This window comes from Hypanus sabinus, chromosome 28 (genome assembly GCF_030144855.1).
Source record: "Hypanus sabinus isolate sHypSab1 chromosome 28, sHypSab1.hap1, whole genome shotgun sequence".
Lineage (NCBI taxonomy): Eukaryota > Metazoa > Chordata > Chondrichthyes > Myliobatiformes > Dasyatidae > Hypanus > Hypanus sabinus.
Window position 1 is genome coordinate 17,131,633 of NC_082733.1, and position 20,277 is coordinate 17,151,909.

General features: G+C 43.0%; 1 protein-coding gene and 1 long non-coding RNA gene across 2 annotated transcripts in view; both read left to right on the plus strand.

Moving 5' to 3' along the window:
* Positions 1-20,277, plus strand: part of hdgfl3 (HDGF like 3) — a 127,568-nt gene that overhangs the window by 89,263 nt on the left and 18,028 nt on the right. The gene's annotated exons all lie outside the window — the stretch shown is intronic.
* LOC132382340 (uncharacterized) lies at positions 1,682-6,980 on the plus strand. The gene is made up of 3 exons (XR_009508283.1): positions 1,682-1,741; positions 3,797-3,938; positions 6,929-6,980. It is a non-coding gene; the product is annotated as an uncharacterized LOC132382340 (long non-coding RNA).

Sequence of the window (20,277 nt, forward strand, 5' to 3'; positions counted from 1 at the left end):
CTGGGCATGTTGGAGTTTGTGAAGGTTCCTCCATGTTTGATGCTCAAAACGAGCATAGAAGGCATTGACCTCGTCTGGAAGCAAAACTCTATTGTTGCCTATATCGCTTGATATAACTTTATAAAAGGTGATAGCATTCAAGTACTGCCACAACTGTCAAGAGTAGTCTGGAATTGCCACTTTACCCATGAGATGGTTTTCAAGAGATGGAGATTATGGAGGAGATGTTATTGCTAATCCGAACTGACTGTGGTCTGCAAGTGGGGAAATCAAGGTTCTAATTGAACAAGGAGTTATGAAGCCAAGGTCTTGAAGCTTATTAATTAGAATTGAAGGGATGACAGTATTGAATGCCGAGCTGTTTTTGATAAGGAGCATCCTGATGTAGGCGCCTTTGCTATCCAGATGCCCCAGGGTTGAGTAAAGAGCCAATGAAATGGCATCTGCTGTAGACCTGCAGGAGTGGATCCAAGTTGCTTGGAGTTGATATGTTTCATCACCAACCTCTCATAACACTTCACTACTGTGGATATAAGTGCTAGTGGATGATATTCATTGAAGCAGATTACCACATTCTTCTTTAGCACCATTATGATTCAAGTCTTCTTGAAGCAGGTGCCAAAGTGAGAAGATGGTAAAGATGTCAGTGAACACTGCAACCAGTTGATCAGCAAAGATCTTTAGTACTCAGCCAGGTACTCCAGCTGGGCAGGATAATTTCCATGGGTTCACCCTCCTGAAAGATACTCTCACGTCAATTTATGTGACTGAAATTACAGGGCCATTGAGGGTTGTGGGAGTTCAAGGAGGTTCCTCCATGTTTTAACAATCAAAGTTAGCGTAGAAGGCATTGAGCTCATCTGGAAATGAAGCCCTGTTGTCACCTATGTTGTTTGACTTCACTTTGTCAGAGGTAATAGCATTCAAGCCCTGCCACAGTTGTCGAGCATCCTTCATTGGTTCAAGTTTAGTCTGGAATTGCCTCTTTGCTCATGAGATGCATTTCCAGAGACCATAGCTAGACCATTTGTATCTTACTTGGTCACCAGACCTGAAAGCCACTGATCCGGCCCTCAGCAGAAGCTGATCTCATGGTTCATCCTGAGCTTCTCGTTGGGGAAGACTCTGAATGACTTTGTGAGGACACACTCATCTACGACTGTTTTTCTAAGTCTGTGATAACTGGTGTATTCATTCAGATCCACTGATGAGTCTTTGATCATAGCTCATTCAAACGACTCGAAGCAGTCCCACAGCTGCTCCTTTTCCTCCTGCGACCACCTCTTTGTTTTCTTCATCTCTGGAGCCTTGCTCTTTAGCCGCTGCCTCTATGCAGGTAGAAGAAGAACAGCCAAGTGATCAGATTTCCCGAAGTGCAGTCTGGGCATGGGCATCAGTATATAACCTGTAGCCACCGGAGGTCCCAACACAGCAGATTGCTGCTATTCTATGTTTAAGGAATGCCTATCATTCCACGCCCAGCCTGCATTCCTGGAAATCCGATGGCAAGGCTGTCCTTCTCGAACTGGCATATAGGCAGCTCTAGAGATAGGACGTCAAAGTGGTGATCGCAGGAGGTAGGCATTTTGGGACATCTGGTGGTACAGTTTATATGCTGATAGCAATAAGCCAGAAATTTTTTCAAACAGGCCTGGTTGAACTGTGTCGGGCTGGACTGTTCCTTGACTGGTGATGACAGCATGCAGTATCTCAAGTGCCTGATTACAGTCGGCCAATCATGGTATGTAAACTGTGGTCAGGATCACAGAAGAAAATGATTTTTGAGGAGAACTGTCAGCACTTGATCGTTAGGTATTCCAGGTCAGGGAACACGAAACTGCCACACCAGAGCACTACAGAGAGTTCATTGTGAAATACATGCACCACCTTTTGCCTTTTCAGAATCAGCAGTTCGTTATCCTATGTATTGAGAAGCCTTCGGTAAAAGATTCCATAGGAAAGAGTACTCATAGCTAATAGAAAATCAAATTCAGATGGAAGATGAGAAACTCAGGCCTGAGATTATTGCCTTATATTAAAATCAATAACTTGGGGGAGAGCTGGAAAAAATAGCTAAAATGATTGGAAAAATTGTTTGAAAGTGTATGATAATAAATTAGCAGTAGCCAGATATTTAAGTAAACATTTCAAAGGATATTTTATAAATGTCATTAGGAGTATATTTCAGTGAGAAAGGAAGAAATACTTTATCAGAAGGAAGCATGAGCAATTGCTAAATAAGGACATAAACAATTGTATCAGATTGAATGAAAAGATATACAATGCGTTGTTGTGAAGATTACAGATGGACGAAAGAATTGAGGATATTCTAGAGACCAGCAACTGATAACTAAATATATATATATAAAGAAGAGGAATGAGTTTGAGAGTAAATTAACAAATAAGTATAGCATCAGACAGTAAGGGTTTCTACAAGTGTATGAGAAGAAAGTGAGTTACTAAACTAAACATTAGTGCTTCAGAGAATGAAATAATTCTGGGAAAGAAAGAAAGAGATGTAATTCTAATTACTTTGGATCAGTCTTTATGGCAGAATTTGCTAAAAGCATTCCAATCATAATAGATAACCAAGAGAGCTATAGGGAGAGAAGAAGCTTAGAGAAGTCCCTTGGATCTCATGGCTACATCATGGGGTCTTACAGAAAGAGGCTACAGAGATAACCATATAACAATTACAGCACGGAAACAGGACATCTCAGCCCTTCTAGTCCGTGCCGACACTTACACTCACCTAGTTCCACTGGCCCGCACTCAACCCATAACCCTCCATCCCTTTCCTATCCATATACCTATCCAATTTTACTTTGAATGACAATACCGAACCTGCCTCTACCACTTCTACTGGAGGTACTAGATGGTGGATGTATTGGTGAAAAACATTCATTTTTTTCAGCTGGATGTGAGTAAAATTTTGGAATTCCCCCCCCCCCCCCCTCCTTTCCCAAGGGAGCTGATGAGGCTGAGTCACAGAGTGCAGTCAAGACCAAGGACAATATTTATAAATAATTAAGAAAATCAAAGATAATGGGGTGAGCATGGGAAGATGACACTGAAATGGATAATCAGGATGCTGCTATTGAATGGCAAAGCAGGTGCAAGCAGCTACCTGGTCTGCTTCTGTTTCTCCTTACATTCCTGTGTTTATATCATCATCGGCTCTCGGTTCTATACCCAAAAGTACTATCAAATTACCATCAGCATGTTCACTGCAGCGTCTAACAGGGGTACTCAACATCACCTTCTCAAGAACAATGAGGGATGGACAATAATTGCAGGCCTTACTAGTGACTCCCACATCCTATTAATGTAAAACCTTACTTCATACAGTCCAGTTAGAAATAGGCAACCGTTAGTCTCGCGAGACCATGGATTTGGGCCTTGGCTTTCCAGGGTGCAGGCCTGGGCAGGGTTGTATGGAAGACCGACAGTTGCCCAAGCTGCAAGTCTTCCCTCTCCACGCCACCAGTGTTGTCCAAGGGAAGGGCAAGGGCCGATACAGCAGGGCACCGTTGTCATGGCGGAGCAATATGTGGTTAAGTGCCTTGCTCAAGGACACAACATGTAGCCTTAGCAGAGACTCGAACTAGCAACCTTCAGATCTCTAGACCAATGCCTTAACCACTGGGTAGAATGAGTGTGTAAAGTAGCATGTAATATATAGAGAGAGATCTGTACACTGTTAATATTGAATGTTCCAGTTCAAGTGTTCCTGATCAGTGAATCATTTATCAGCTCCTCTTTAAATTTCTAATCTTCTTAAATTTTCTTTGAGCAGCACACACACAAAATGCCGGAGGAACTCAGCAGGTCAGGCGGCATCTACAGTCTGGAATTGAATAAACAGTTGACATTTCAGGTCTCGACCCTTCTTCAGGACTGAAAATGAAGGGGGAATATGCCAGAATACAAAGATGGGGGTAAGGGAGTGGAGGATTGCTAGGTGATGATGGTAAGGTCATGTGGTGGGAAAGAAAAATGGCTGGAGAGGAAAAAATCAGATAGGAGAGTGGACCACGGGAAAAAGGGAATGTGGGGGTGGGGGGGGGAAGGTGACAGGCAGGTGAAAAGAGGTAAGAGGCCAGTGTTTTCTTGAAGTGGTTGAAGTGAACAGCAGATAATGTTCCTTACTAGAGTTGCCCGGTTAGTATTCCTCATGAATTGCAGAAGTTACTATAGGCATTTGTTTATCACAAAATTTACTTTCCACAGTCAAACCAGCCCTCACTCAAGCTAAATCGCTGTGATGTTTATCCTGTTAAAAGACTGTTAAACAGGGTCTTATTAGATAGATCCTTAAATCTGAAAACCTGTTTTGTTTACTTCAGTGAAGGAGTACATCAGATTTAATCTTGCTCTTTCTGCAGGGATTACCATATGGCTGGGAAATTATTGCTACAAGAATCCACTGGGTTTTTAAAAGTTATTAGGAGCGCCAGTGCTATGTGGACTGAGCTAATGAGTTTAAATAGCTGTATTTGAAATTCAGCTCAATAAATATCTGTTTTTGTAGAAAAATACTGATTCCTCTATTAGAAAAGGTTAATAACCTTGGTTTTCTTCTGGGAATCAAAAGAGCTAACTAATTTATTTTTCTACATGGAATTTTATGCAGACGGCAAAACATCTTGATATATTGTGGAAATTATCATAATGAGGTTTTAATCAGGTGCCTGAAATTTGTCTTAAATTGCTAACTGTAAATCTAATAAACATTTTCATCTCAATATGGAGTCCAATTGAAATATATGTCCTGGTTCCACAAAACTGTCTTTAAGATAATTTACCCACACGATCCCTTGGGATCCTATTTGGCCAATTCTATTCCAAGAATTTAAAAATTGTAAGTCTTTCCAGCTTTTACATATAATTATGTAGAAGTTGCGTAGCTGCTATCAAGTGTTCTCATTTGATTTGAAGTTGGCCTACAGACGTAAACAAGTAGAGCTGCCATTCTTTTTTCCCTGTCTCCCGGCATCAGTTGCTGGCCCTTTTTTTTTGTTGTCATCGGGACTTGCTTTCGAAGGACAAAGGTTCATCCCCATCAAAAAAGAGACACACTAATGCTTGCAATCATCAGGCAACCTGTAGCTTCTGCCAAAGCCTCAATAGTTTCAGAATCAGGTTTAATATCACTAACTTTGCAGCAGCAGTACAATGCAATACGTAATAGAAAAGAAATAAAACAGTGAATTACAGTAATATACATGTTAAATAGTTAAATAAGTAGTGAAGTACTATTCATAGTTCAGTGCCCATTCAGAAATTGGATGGCAGAGGGGAAGAAGCTGTTCCTGAGTCATTGAGCGTGTGCCTTCGGGCTTCTGTACGGTAGTAATGAGAAGAGGGAAAATCCATGGTGATGAGGGTCCTTAATGATGCACGCTGCCTTTTTGAGTCATCGCTCCTTGAAGATGTCCTGGATACTGCGGAGGCTAGCGACCGTGATGAAGCTGACTAACCTTACAACTCTCTGCAGTAACACCCTCCCCCCCCGGCCTTACCAGATGGTGATGCAGCTAGTTATAATGCTCTGCATGGTACATCTGTAAAATCTGTGAGTGGTTTTGGTGACATACCAAATCTCCTCAAACTCCAAATGAAATATAGCTGCTGCTGTGCCTTCTTTGCAGGTGCATTAATATGTTGGACCCAGTTTAGGTTGTCAGGTACTCATTTTGAACTTATATTCGAAATGAGTATAAATTAACTTACCTGTTGTAGCAATGGTACTGTACAGCACTCTCTGACCAAACATTTTTGATTGACTGCAGTCAGTGACATATCTCTAGCTGTCCTAATTTATATTAAAGGCATCCATCTAAATATAAAGTTCAACAGTAATGAATAGAAGTGTTCCTGGTTCTCATTTGACCAAGAGCAGATGACTATATGCATTCATAGGGACAGGAGTTTCGAAAGCTCATCTCATTAATGGAAAATCAATATTATCTGCCTCTTCCCAAATTACAAAGATCTTCTCCTCATGCCTCCAACTTCATAGATGGTTTTTCCTGAAATATTTTGCTGCTTATATTTCAGCTCATTGAACAAATGAGCAGACCTAAGAGCACATAGAGAAATGTTATCAAAGATCAGGAAACTGTTGCCCCATGCTCAACACACTGAATGTTGGAGGAACTCAGCAGGTCAGGCAGCATCTATAGAAAAGAGTACATGGTCGACAGTTCGGGACGAGACCCTTCAGTCGGACTGGAAAGGAAGACGAGAGATCGAAGTAAAAGATGGGGGGAGAGGAGGAAGAAGCACAAGGTGGTAGGTGATAGTTGAAATTGGGAGGGGGAGGGATGAAGTAAAGAGCTGGGAAGTTGATTGGTGAAAGAGATAAAGGGCTGGGGAAGGGGGAATCTGATTGGTGAGAATAGAAGACCATGGAAGAAAAGGCAGGGGAGGAGCACCAGAGTGAAGTGATGGGCAGGTAAGGAGATAAGGTGAGAAGGGGGAACAGGAATGAAGAAAGGTGAAGGAGAGGAGGGAGGGACAATTAACAGAAGTTTGAGACATTGGTGCTGATGGCGTCAGATTAGAGACTATCCAGGAATATGAGGTTTTGTGGCCTCATTCTGGCAGCAGAGGAGGTCATGGACTGGCATGTTGGAATGGGAAAGGGAAGTAGAATTGAAATGAGTGGCCACCGGGAGACCCTACTTTTTGTGGCGGACGGAGTGGAGGTGCTTGGCAAAGCTGTCTCCCAATCTACGTCGAGTCCCACCGACATCCAGGAGGCCAGACCGGGAGTACCACATACAGTAGCTGACCCTGACAGACTCACAGGTGAACTGTTGTCCCATGACTACCCAAAGACACAGAGCTCAGAAGTGAAATGTAATCCTCATTGTAAGAAGCAAAAAAATAACACCACTTATAACTCCTCTTTCTGTTTTCTCAGCATGAATATTTTCTTTATCTGAAATGAAGGCACTATTATATTGTTGAAAGTGAGACAGCAAATTACCATAGAACAAGTCTGCACAAACAGCAAAGTGACAATAGCCAGGTAATTTGTAGTATGGACATTGATTAGAGGGATAATTATTGGCCAACATTTACCGAGTGGTAAGGTTTATATGTCTCTTGTATAAAATAATGTTGAAAGTCATGACAGTTAATTAATTGCTGGTAGTACAGCATCACTCAATCAATTCAAGCATAGAATGGATCATTTCTGATTTATATTGTTGTACCCAGGAGAAATCCTCAAATGTGTGCAATGCAGCAATGTTTAACATTAATGACAACACATTACAACCTCTTTGGCAGATTGATATTGATTAGGTTTTCGGCTTTATTCTCTGGAGTCTAATCTGCAGAGTGTAGATGGTAGGGGTGGGGGAGGACCAGCCAACCATCTGATTGTCAGTCCAGTAATATCCACTGGGCAGAACAAGCTTTCCAGAAACAGAGGTGAAAATATCTAGTGCTTGTTATTTTTCTCGAGACAGGCTTTGAGGTATCATTCATGTCAGATGACAAGTCCGCGGGACTAGCGTCGGGAAGGGCTCCGGTTGGTGTGAGTGGCAAGAGAGCTGGAGGAGAGAGGAGTAAAGGGTGAATATAAAGTGGGTTCTTGCGTGATGACGCCCAGACAGTGCCCAGATCTGAGAACAAGGAACAACTCGGAGTTTGGATGATTTGAGCGCTGGGCCAGATCAAAAAATAGTCAGGGTGCAGAGCCAGTGGTGAAGGAGGCTGGTTCCATTCTCTGCTCAATGAGGTTTACTCGTCTCTGCACTGAACTGAGGCTGTGGCCTGCAACTAACAGGCTTCTGAATCAGCGGCAATGATGCCTGGCTATGGACTTACTTTCATGAACTTCAGTTCTGAAAGTTAGTTGCCTACTTTTATTGTTTGCACAATTATTTTTCTCTCTTCACATTGATATGTTTGATGGTCTTCTCTTGTTTTCTGTAGCCTGGGAAAAATACACTCTCAGGACAACAAACACTTTTTTCAGGTCATTAATTTCCTATATCTGTTTTAGATTTGTAATGCAGAAAGATGATATCAAAATAAAACCAACAAAATGAGGTTTAAATCAACAGTTCCTGCTGTTACAATCTCAGTTTAAGTTTAATAATCCACACACTTGTTTATCAACTCATTATGAATACAGTATGAAAACAAATAAATCAAAATATTCAAGACAAATACAGTAGTGACAATTCTTAAAAAAAATACAAACTATATTAGAATCCCACCAACACTGTACCTTATACACAAAATCAAAAATATAAATAAATACTTCTCATCTTAACTAAGAGATACTACTCACTTTGGCACATAAGTGCTTAACTTCCAGACACGTACAGGCTAGACCCTGACACGAGTTCTCTTCACTTACGCTACGTGAACAGAGATTACACTTCTACATTATTCTGTTACATTCATATTCGGTCATGAGACAATAAAAGTAAGTCAAAAATAAACCTTTACATATATTGCCTTGTAGTTAAGTTACTAGAAAGACTAACCTACCAGGTTGATAAGGAACTTGCACGACCACGCTATCCAGCGCTAATAACTTACCTGCGAAAATCTAAAGCATCCACACTTAAAACATGTCAAATTACTGATATTCTAGATTTACAAACAAGTATAAACAAATATTACAGTATTCACCTTTCCTCACTACACGACCACCACGCCGGGGAAAAGCAGCTCCCTAATATATAAACAATTTTTTAAAAAGCACTCCATATGCCTAGTAGAACATTGTAACTTACTTTCTACTCTGCAGGTGCATAATGATGTCACCATTTTCTCTTAAAGGCACAGACAGCTATTTTAGCATTAACAGGGCCAATACGCAAGTGCACTTTCAACAATAAGAAAATAATAATTCGGTTTGTGGCTGCCCGTAAACAGATGAACCTCAAAGTTGTATAATAAAAGTCCTTTGAACTTTGAAAGTATGAACAGAATTCTATTCTTAGTATTATGGGCACTGCCCACCCCTGTATGGTACTGGGGGAATCAAACAATTAGCAGGATTTTTTGGGTTGAAATGCTGCATCAGGCAATGTTTTGACCTGAAGCATCAGGAATTCCTTTCCTCCCACAGATGCTGCTCGGCCCACTGAGATCCTCCAGCCAATTGCTTGATGCTGGTTTGGCATGGGCTCAATGAAAATAAACGGATTGCTTATCTAATAAATTAACTCAGTTCTTTGAGAGTTACTCATTTTCTATATACTCTCTTACCCATCCACATAGATTTTGAACAGTTTATTGAAGGGAGGAAGCTATTAGTAAGTTTCTAATTATGACTGATGAAATTGAATGATCGCTAGAGTACTATAATTTTGTTGAACACACGAGTTGAACAAATATGCAGAACTTGTAAAAGCTTTGTGCGGGTTGTTTATTTGTTGTTTTCTGTTGTTTATTTGACCTCTGCCCTTACAAATGCATTTGTACTGAAAATTTCATGAAATCTATGTCCTGACTTAAGTATTTTACATGCCTAGAGAGAAAATTAATTGCAAACTGTCCAACTTTGTATCACCTGTGTCAATTCTCCATTTCCATTTCATATGCAATATTCAACCTGCAATTAATCTTCTAAACCCACTCTGTACTGTAGCTTCTAGAATGCTTATAATTTGTGGTTGTCCTTGTGTGGAAGGAGGTGTAGTGTTTGTTTCTATGAAGCAGAGAAATATTTACTCCCCAAAGCTCAGGTCCAGAAAAGCAAATTCATCTGGTTTGGGCCTTAGAATTCTGGAGATGTGAGGAGGTCAAACACTAGGTGAGTTGATTATGTCACTCCAGCACCTCCATTCATTAAGGAATCCAGCCTAAGTTAAGGTGCTGGATGAGAGTTGAGGGTCACTCAGTTGGCCTACAACAAAATTAGCTCATGCAACTAACTTGGTGGCTCCCAGGATTGATAAAGAGCCTGGTGCAGGTCAAGCTCCTGACTGAGTGACTTCATGGAGAGAAATGTAACAGAAATGAAGAAAAAAATTGATGTCCCTTTCAGGTTGTCTGAAGAATCAAGCTACTTAAGTATCAGTGTGCAGATGCGTCTCCCAACAAGGGTGTGATGAAGAAAGCCTGTTGCTTTTAGAGGCTTCTAAACCAATAATCAAGACATCCCATTAGAGACTTCCAGTTGATCTCTAACCTGACGGGTCTCCAAGGAGCAAAAAGGATGTGCCTTTATTTCTGTATGTATTTACAGTCGGCGCTCCTTAACCGTGGGTTCCGCATGCGTGGATTCAACCAACCACGGATCGGGAAAACCCAGAAGTTCTCTCTCCAACACTTGTTGTTTGAGCATGTATAGACTTTTCCTTCTTGTCATTATTCCCTAAACAGTACAGTATAACAACTGTTTACATAGCATTTATATTGTATTAGGTATTATAAGTAATCTAGAGACGATTTAAAGTATACGGGAGGATGTGTACAGGTTACCGGGGATCAGGAATTGAAAATAAACTGAAGTTCTCCAAGTCAGAACAGGGACATCCAGTATCTTAGTATATAGCATATATTTTACATTTCTATGTATATAAAACACTTAAGAAACATATGTATTTCAATAATTAAACCACTGCGTTGCTTAGTAATAATTGTAGCTTTCATTGGGGCAGGGCCTTCCCGTGCTCCATTATTCTCACTTTATTCCGAGTATAGCCTAACGCTTTTCCAATGATTGATGGTGTTTCACCTCTTTCCAACCGCTTTATTATTTCCACTTTATTTTCAATCGTGATTGTTTTCCGGAACAGAAACATTGCGGGCTGTGGGTCCTGATCTCCACTGGGTCCTAAAGTCCACCACACTGAGACAGGTTAATTAAGCTCTGGTGCTCCGCCGGGTCCTAAATTCCATCGCGCTGAGACAAGTTAAATAAACCCAGGTGCTCCACCGGGTCCTAAAGTCCACAGACTTGAGCATCCACATTTTTTGGTATCCACGGGGGGTCCCGGAACCAATTCCCAGCGGATAAGGAGGGCCGACTGTAGATACAGGTGGAATAGGCCCTTCTGGCCTACAAGCCATGCCACCCAGCAATCCCCTGATTTAACCCTAACCTAATCACGCAACAATTTACAACGACCAATTAACCTACCAACTGGTATGTCATCGAACTGTGGTTAGAAACTGGAGCTCCTGGAAGAAAACTACGCGGTCATGGGAATACCCTAAAATCTCCTTACAGACAGTGGCAGGAATTGAACCCAGGTCTCCTGTACTGTAAAGCATTGTTCTAGCCACTACGCTACCATACCACAAAGGCTTGGAATTTTTAATGCAGTAAACACCTCAAAAACTTAATTGAGAATTTGCATTCTGTGGCAGCAGCTCAATGCATAAAAGCATGCAGACATGGTCAAGTGGTTCTTTTGTTGTTCAGACCAAACATCAGAATGGGGAAGAGATGTGATCTAAGTGACTTTGACCACAGAATGATGTCTGGTACTGGACGGGGTGGTTTGAACACCTTAGAAGCTACAGGTCTCCCAGGCTCTTCATGCACAACAGTCATAGAAACATAGAACATGGAAACCCTACAGCATAATACAGGTCCTTCGGCCTACGAAGCTGTGCGAAATATGTCCTTACCTTAGAAGTTACCTAGGGTTACCCATATCCCTCTATTTTTCTGAGCTCCGTGTACCTGTCCAGGAGTCTCTTAAAAGACCCTATCGTATCCACTTCCACCGCCATCGCTGGCAGCCCATTCCATGCACTCATCACACTTCGTGTAAAAAAAAAACTTACCTCTGACATCTCCTCTGTACCTTCTTCCAAGCACCTTAAAACTGTGCCCTCTCGTGCTAGCTATTTCAGCCCTGGGGATAAAAGCCTTTGACTATCCACATGATCAATGCCTCTCATCATCTTATACACCTCTATCGGGTCACCTCTCATCCTCCATTGCTCCAAGGAGAAAAGGCCGAGTTCATTCAACCTATTCTCATAAGGCGTGCTCCCCAATCCAGGCAACATTCTTGTAAATCTGCTCTGCACCCTTTCTATGGTTTCCATATCTTTCCCATAGTGAGGCGACTAGAACTGAGCACAGTACTCCAAGTGGGGTCTGACCAGGGTCCTATATAGCTGCAACATTACCTCTTGGCTCCTAAACTCAATCCCATGATTGATGAAGGCCAAAGCACTGTATGCTTTCTTAACCACAGAGTCAAACTGCGCAGCAGCTTTGAGTGTCCTATGGACTCGGACCCCAAGATCTCTCTGATCCTCCACACTGCCAAGAGTCTTACCATTAATACTATATTCTGTTATCATATTTGACCTACCAAACTGCACCACCTCACACTTATCTGAGTTGAACTCCATCTGCCACTTCACAGCCCAGTTTTGCATCCTATCAATGTCCAGCTGTAACTTCTGACAGCCCTCTACAATATCCACAACACCTCCAACATTTGTGTCATCAGCAAATTTACTAACACATCCCTCCACTTCCTCATCCAGGTCATTTGGTCATTTATGAAAAATCACGAAGAGAAAGGGTCCCAGAACAGAACCCTGAGGTACACCACTGGTGACTGACCTCCATGCAGAACATGACCCATCTACAACCAGTCTGTCTTCTGTGGGCAGGCCAGTTCTGGATCCACAAAGCAATGTCCCCTTGGATCGCATGCCTTCTTACTTTCTCAAAAAGCCTTACATGGGGTACCTTGTCAAATGCTTTGCTGAAATCCCATATACACTACATTGACTGCTGTTCCTTCATCAATGTGTAGTCACATCCTCAAAAAAACTCAATCAGGCTCATAAGGTACGACCTGCCTTTGACAAAGCCATGCTGACTATTCCTAATCATATTAAGCCTCTCCAAAAGTTCATAAATCCTGCCTCTCAGGATCTTCTCCATCAACTTACCAACCACTGAAGTAAGACTCACGTGTCTATAATTTCCTGCGCTATCTCTACTCCCTTTCTTGAACAAGGGAACAACATCTGCAACCCTCCAATCCTCCAGAACCTCTTCCGTTCCCATTGATGATGCAAAGATCATCATCAGAGGCTCAGTAATCACCTCCCTCACCTCCCACAGTAACCTGGGGTACATCTTGTCCAGTCCCGGTGACTTTCACAACTTGATGATTTCCAAAAGCTCCAGCACATCCTGTTTCTTAATATCTACATGCTCAAGCTTTTCAATCCACTGTAAGTCATCCCTGCAATCACCAGGGTCCTTTTCCGTAGGGAATACTGAAGCAAAGTACTCATTAAGTACCTCTGCTATCTCCTCCGGTTCCATACACTCTTTTCCACTGTCACACTTGATTGGTCCTATTCTCTCACATCTTATCCTCTTGTTCTTCACATACTTGTAGAATGCCTTGGGCTTTTCCTTAATCCTGTCTGCCAAGGCCTTCTCATGGCCCCTTCTGGCTCTCCTAATTTCTTTCTTAAACTCCTTCCTGCTAGCCTTATAATCTTCTAGATCTCTATCATTACCTAGTTTTTTGAACGTTTCGTAAGCTCTTCTTTTCTTCTTGACTAGATTTACAACAGCCTTTATACACCACGGTTCCTATACCTGACCATCCTTTCCCTATGTCATTGGAACATACCTATGCAGAACTCCACGCAAATATCTCCTGAACATTTGTCACATTTCTTCCATACATTTCCCTGAGAACATCTGTTCCCAATTTATGCTTCGAGGTTCTTGCCTGATAGCCTTATAATTTCCCCTTACTCCAATTAAACACTTTCCTAACTTGTCTGTTCCTATCCCTCTTCAATGCTATGGTAAAGAAGATAGAATTATGATCACTATCTCCAAAATGCTCTCCCACTGAGAGATCTGACACCTGACCAGGTTCATTTCCCAATACCAGATCAAGTATGGCCTCTCCTCTTGTAGGCTTATCTGCATATTGTGTCAAGAAACCTTCTTGAACGTACCTAGCAAACTCCACCCTATCTAAACCCCTCACTCTAGAGGCATGCCAATCGATATTTGGGAAATTAAAATCTCCCACCACAACAACCCTGTTGTTATTACACCTTTCCAGAATCTGTCTCCCTATCTGCTCCTGGATGTCCCTGTTTCTATTGGGTGGTCTATAAAAAGCACCCAGTAGAGTTATTGACCCCTTCCTGGTGCTAACTTCCACCCACAGAGACTCTGTAGACAATCCCTCCATGTCTTCCTCCTTTTCTGCGGCCATGACACTATCTCTGATCAATGGTGCTACGCCTCCACCTCTTTTGCCTACCTCCCTGTCCTTTCTAAAATATTTAAAGCCTGGCACTCTAGGTAACCATTCCTGCCCCGAGCCATCCAAGTCTCTGTAATGGCCACAACATCATAGCTCCAAGTACTGATCCACACTCTAAGCTCATCGGCTTTGTTCATAATATTCCTTGCATTAAAATAAGCACACCTCAAACCATCGGACTGAGTGCGTCCCTTCTCTATCATCTGCCTATCCTCCCTCTCACATTGTCTCCAAGCTTTCTCTATTTGTGAGCCAACCACTTCTTCTGTCTCATAAGTTTGGTTCCCACACCCCGGCAATCCTAGTTTAAATTCTCCCCAATAGCCTTAGCAAACAACCCCGCCAGGATATTGGCCCCACTGGGATTCAAGTGCAACCTGTCCTTTTTTGTACGGGTCACTCCTGCCCCAAAAGAGATCCCAGTGATCCAGAAATCTGAATCCCTGTGTCCTGCTCCAATCCCTCAACCACGCATTTATCCTCCATCTCACTCTATTCCTATACTCATTGTCACGGGGCACAGGCAGTAATCCCAAGATGACTACCTTTGTGGTTCTGCTTCTCAACTTCCTCCCTAACTTCCCGTAGGACCTCCTCCCTTTTCCTACCTATGTCATTGGACCAATATGTACCACGACCTCTGACTGTTCTCCTTCCCACTTCAGGATATCGTGGACGTAGTCAGAAACATCCCGGACCCTGGCACCTGGAAGGCAAACTACCATCCGAGTTTCTTTCCTGCATCCACAGAATCACTTGTCTGACCCCCTAACTATAGAATCCCCCATCACTGCTGCCATCCTCTTCCTTTCCCTACCTTTTTGAGCCACAGGGCCAGACTCTGTGCCAGAGGCGCTGCCGCTGTTGCTTCCCCCACTGTCTCTATAGAGTTTACTGAGAATGTTGCAAAAAGTAAAAGCATCCAGTGAACTGCAATTTATTTATTTTAGCAGTACTGTGTGGAGTCAGTCCTTCCGGTCGTTCAAGCCATGCCACCCCAGCAACCCCACAACCCTGGTTAACCCTAACCTAATTTTGGGACAGTTTACAATGACCATCTCGTCTCGACCATCGGGCTCTATAATAAATCAACCTGTAGATGGAGAAGAGACCAGGACGTCTTTGGACTGTGGGTAAAAACCAGAGCAGCCGGAGGAAACCCACACATTCCACGGAGAGGACGTACAAACTCCTTGCAGAACGGTGACAGAATTGAACTTGAACTCTGGAGTGTCCCGAGCTGTAATAGCATAGCGCTGATTGCTGCGCTAGCGCGGTGCCCATATTAAAGTTCTGTGGGTGGAAACACAATGTAAGTGAGAGAGGGCAGAGAAGAAAGGCCAGAATGGTTCAAGCTAACAGGCAGGTGACAATAACTTGACTACACACATTTTACAACAGTAGTGTGCAGAGCAGCATCTCTGAATGTACAACATGTCTAACTTTGCCGTGGATGGCTTACGGCAGCAGAAACCTCAGTGGCCAATTTTAAGCAGATATCTAATAAGGTGGCCATTGAGTGTAGTTTTGTCATAACATTTAAACTCTTGAAGGATGCAAATGCAACAAGCTGAGTCACGTACAATTAAAATATGTTACAGCTGAAGGTAGCCGTGCCGTACAAGAACCAGAACTTGGCCTGGATGAAAGTGAAAGTAGAACAAGGTTGGAATGTGCCCTGAGGCTGACCATCTGCTGCATTTATAATGATGTGTAACTGGGACTGCCCTGATCATTTTCTCAGCCCCATTTTCAACAAATGGTTTTAAAACGAGGGATCTTGATATTAAAATTAGAGCATCAAGATAGGATGGAAGAGCCAGGCAACCTTCACCCGTTAAGTGGAGAAATTCGTCTTTGGTTGCTTGCAAGTGTAAACAAGTGTTTTGTCTATCCTTAGAGCTCCCTCCAGACCAGTTGTTCTCAGTTAAGGAAGCCAAGTGTGAGAAGAGTGAGTATAACTAGTGGCCAGTGCTAACTGTGCATATTTAATACTAGCAGCTCTTGACAAAGCAGTTCATAGGAAATAAGTTATTGGTGTGCTGCTGAACCAAACTATTAAGGGCATCTAAAGAAAGCCTGCATTGGTGCATTTAGCTGAATATCCCCCCGTGCACTTTATCAGGTTATAATTTTATGAAAAGCTATCAAACACAGGCAGTGAATTTCCTGCAGAGTGCATTAAGTGAGGATTAAGTGAGGAATACATACTTTGTGTGCGTGTGTGCGTGTGTGCGTGTGTGCGTGTGTGTGTGTGTGTGTGTGTGTGTGTGTGTGTGTGTAGCTCTGCAAGACATAGAACAGGGTGCCTTACAGCCAAGTAATACATGATAGGTTTATCAAATGCCTATGTCAATCTGATCAGCACACACAAAATGCTAGAGGAACTCAGCAGGCTAGGCAGTATCTGCAGAAAAACGTCTCGGCCTGGCCTGCTGAGTTCCTCCAGCATTTTATGTGTGTAGGTGTGTTGCTTGGATTTCCAGTATCTGCATATTTTCTCTTGTTTGAAGTCAGTCTGATCATTGGGAAGGCAAAGAAAGTGATTGAGGAAATAATGAGTACCCAACAGGCCTTTGGGAAGGGCATGTGGAAACCTTAGAATAACCATTCCTCAGCTCCTTCGTCTCTGCCGCATCTGTGCCCAGGATAAGGCTTTCAAAGATACCTTCCTTCTTCAAAGAACGGGATTACCTTCCTCCACCATTGATGTTAACCTTATCTGCATCTCCTTCATTTCCTCAACATCTGCGTTCACCCCTTTAACATTGAGAGAGTTTCTTTTGTCCTCACCTACCACCCCATAAGCCTCCCAACACATCATTTTCCACAACTTATGCCATCTTTACCTTCCCCACTCGCACTCTCTGCTTCCTATAGGGTTCACCCCCTCCTTCATTCCCTTGTCCACTCGTCCCTTCCTGGTGCTTATCCCTGCAAGGAGGAGAAGTGCTGTTCCTGCCCATTCACCTCCTCATTCAGGGCCCTAAATAGTCCTTCCAGGCGAGGCAACACTTACCCTGTGAATTTATTGGGATCATTTACGGTATCCGGTGCTCCTGAAGCAGCCTCCTCTACACTGGTGAGACCCAAGGTAGATTTACTTATTCACCAATACGTTGCCAAGTAGGTCCTTCCGGCCCTTTAAGCTACAGCACCTAAGCAACCTCAGTTAACCCTAACCTAATGATGGGTCGATTTATAACGACTAATTAACCTACCTGGTATGTCTGTTGATTGTGGGAGGAAATCAGAGGTGGTGCCAGGATTTAGCACAGAACTCCAGAATGCTCCAAGCTGTAATAGCATTGCACCAACCACTATGGCACCTGACCAGGGGACTGGTTTGTCGAGCACCTTCTCTTCATCCACAAAAAAAAAGGATTTAACGGCGGCTGAACATTTTAAGATCATAGAAACCTAGAAAACCTACAGTACAATACAGGCCCTTCGGCCCACAAAGTTGCGCCGAAAATGTCCCTACCTTAGAAATTACTAGGCTTACCCATAGCCTTCTATTTTTCTAAGCTCCATGTACCTATACGAAAGTCTTTTAAAAGACCCTATCGTATCCTCCTCCACCACTGCCGCCAGCAGCCCCTTCCACTCACTCACCACTCTCTGAGTGAGAAACTTACCCCTGACTTCTCCTCTGTACCTTCTTCCCAGTGCCTTAAACCTGTGTCCTCCTGTGGCAACCATTTCAGCCCTGGGAAAAAGCCTCTCATCATCTTATACTCCTCTATCAGGTCACCTCTCATCCTCCGTCACTCCAAGGAGAAAAAGCCGAGTTCACTCAACCTATTCTCATAAGGCATGCTCCCCAATCCAGGCAACATCCTTGTAAATCTCCTCTGCACCCTTTCTATGGCTTCCACATCCTTCCTGTAGTGAGGTGACCAGAACTGAGCACAGTACTCTAAGTGGGGTCTGACCAGGGTCCTATATAGCTGCAACATTACCTCTCGGCTTCTAAATTCAGTTCCATGACTGATGAAGCAATACACCATATGCCTTCTTAACCACAGAGTCAACCTGCGCAGCTGCCTTGAGCTTCCTTTGGACTCGGACCCCAAGATCCCTCTGATCCTCCACACTGCCAAGAGTCTTACCATTAATACTCTATTCTGCCTTCAAATTTGACCTACCAAAATTAACCACTTCACACTTATCTGGGTTGAACTCCATCTGCCACTTCTCAGCCCAGTCAATCCCCACTCCCATTCCAACATGTCGGTCCATGGCCTCCTCTTCTGCCATGATGAGTCCACTCTCAGGTTGGAGGAGCAACACCTCTAGTTAGTCTCCAACCTAATGGTGTGAACATCCATTTTTTTTAACTTCTGGTAATTCTGCTCCCCCCCACTTTCCCCTTCCCCCTTCTGGCCTGTTACCTCTTCTCCTCTCCTATCAATCACCTCCCCCTGGTGCCCCTCCACCTTCCCTTTCTCCTATGGTCCACTCTCCTCTCCTATCAGATTCTTTCTTCTTCAGCCCTTTACCTTTTCCACCTATCACCTCCCAGCTTCTTACTTCAGCACCCTCTATCACCTCACCTGACCACCTTCTTGCTTGTACTTCTTCCCTTTCCTTTCCAGTCCAGATGAAGGGCTCGGCCTGAAACATCAACAGTTTATTCATTTCCTTAGATGCTCCCGGACCTGCTGAGTTCCTCCGGCATTTTATGTGCATTGCCCTGGCATTTCAGCATCTGCAGATACTCTGCTGTTTAAAATAACCTTGTTAGGTTGAGTGATGAGCAGTCAAAGGAAATGAAAGTTGGGTGGTATGTTTAAATTGGTGTTATCTGGATCACTTCAGTTTCACAAAGCTCTTTGAAGATTGTGTATTAGTCTTAAGGGAAGAAACTTCAACGACATACTGTAACTTTGATTATTTTCTGCTTTGTTGCACCAATTGCAGTGAAAAATCCCATTGACGTATCAACAATGTTGGTTAGACTAAACATCAGAGAAATATATCCCTAATGAATGCATGCTCATCGCAATAATGTAAACTTGAACACGACAGATTCTGCAAATGCTGGAGATTGAGAGGAGTGCATTTAATGTTGGAGGAACTCAACAGGTCAGCCAGCATCAATGGGGAAAAATAAAGAGTCAGTGTTTTGGGCCAAGACCTTTCACCATGATTGGAGAGGAAGGGGCGGGGAAGGAGTACAAGCCGCAAGGTGATAGGTGAGGCCCGGTGGGGAGGAGGGATGAAGTGAAAAGCTGGGAGGTGATAGGTGGAAAAGGTACAGAGGGGCAGGAGGAGGAATCTGAAAGGAGCAGAGAGAGGACCATAGGAAAACGGGAAGGAGGAGGGGCACCAGAGGGAGGTAATAGTCTGGTGGGGAGAAGAGACGGGGTAGAGGGGAGCCAGAGAAGCAACTGGAAAAAGAGAGAAGTGGGAGGGGGAAGAAATTAGAGGAGTTCTAGAAATCGATGTTCATGCCATCAGAATGGAGGCTCCCAAATAGAATGTTGCTGTTCCTGAAATCGCTAGCTTCAATAAAGTAAATTTCAAACTAGTTATGTCAGCACCTCATAAAGTATCATTTGATGTGTCATAATAGTTCTTTAATTTTTAATGTAAAATATTTTGCATTGCAGTTGTTGGAATAGTAAGTATATCCTCTAAGACGATTTATACCCTGCTAACTTACTGTCTGTACTCCCTATCATCAATCATGTTCCTCGGTAAGAAATACATTGCTCACTTCCAATTGCATTTGTTTTTATATTCTGTGTCTTTCGCAGCAACTTAACTTTTGTCACTGTCAACTGGGGAAAGTTAGTTTGCAACAACAAAAATGTCAGAAGGTAATAGTTTTGGCCAGGGGTCGGCAACGTTTACCACTAAAAGAGCCAATATGGACCCATTTCCCACAGAAAAGAAAACACTGGGAGCCACAAAATGAAATAACACTGCATACAACGGGTTTTTTTTGCCTTTATGCTATGTATAAACAAACTATAATGTGTTGCATTTTTGAAATTGATGAACTCCTGCAGAGAAA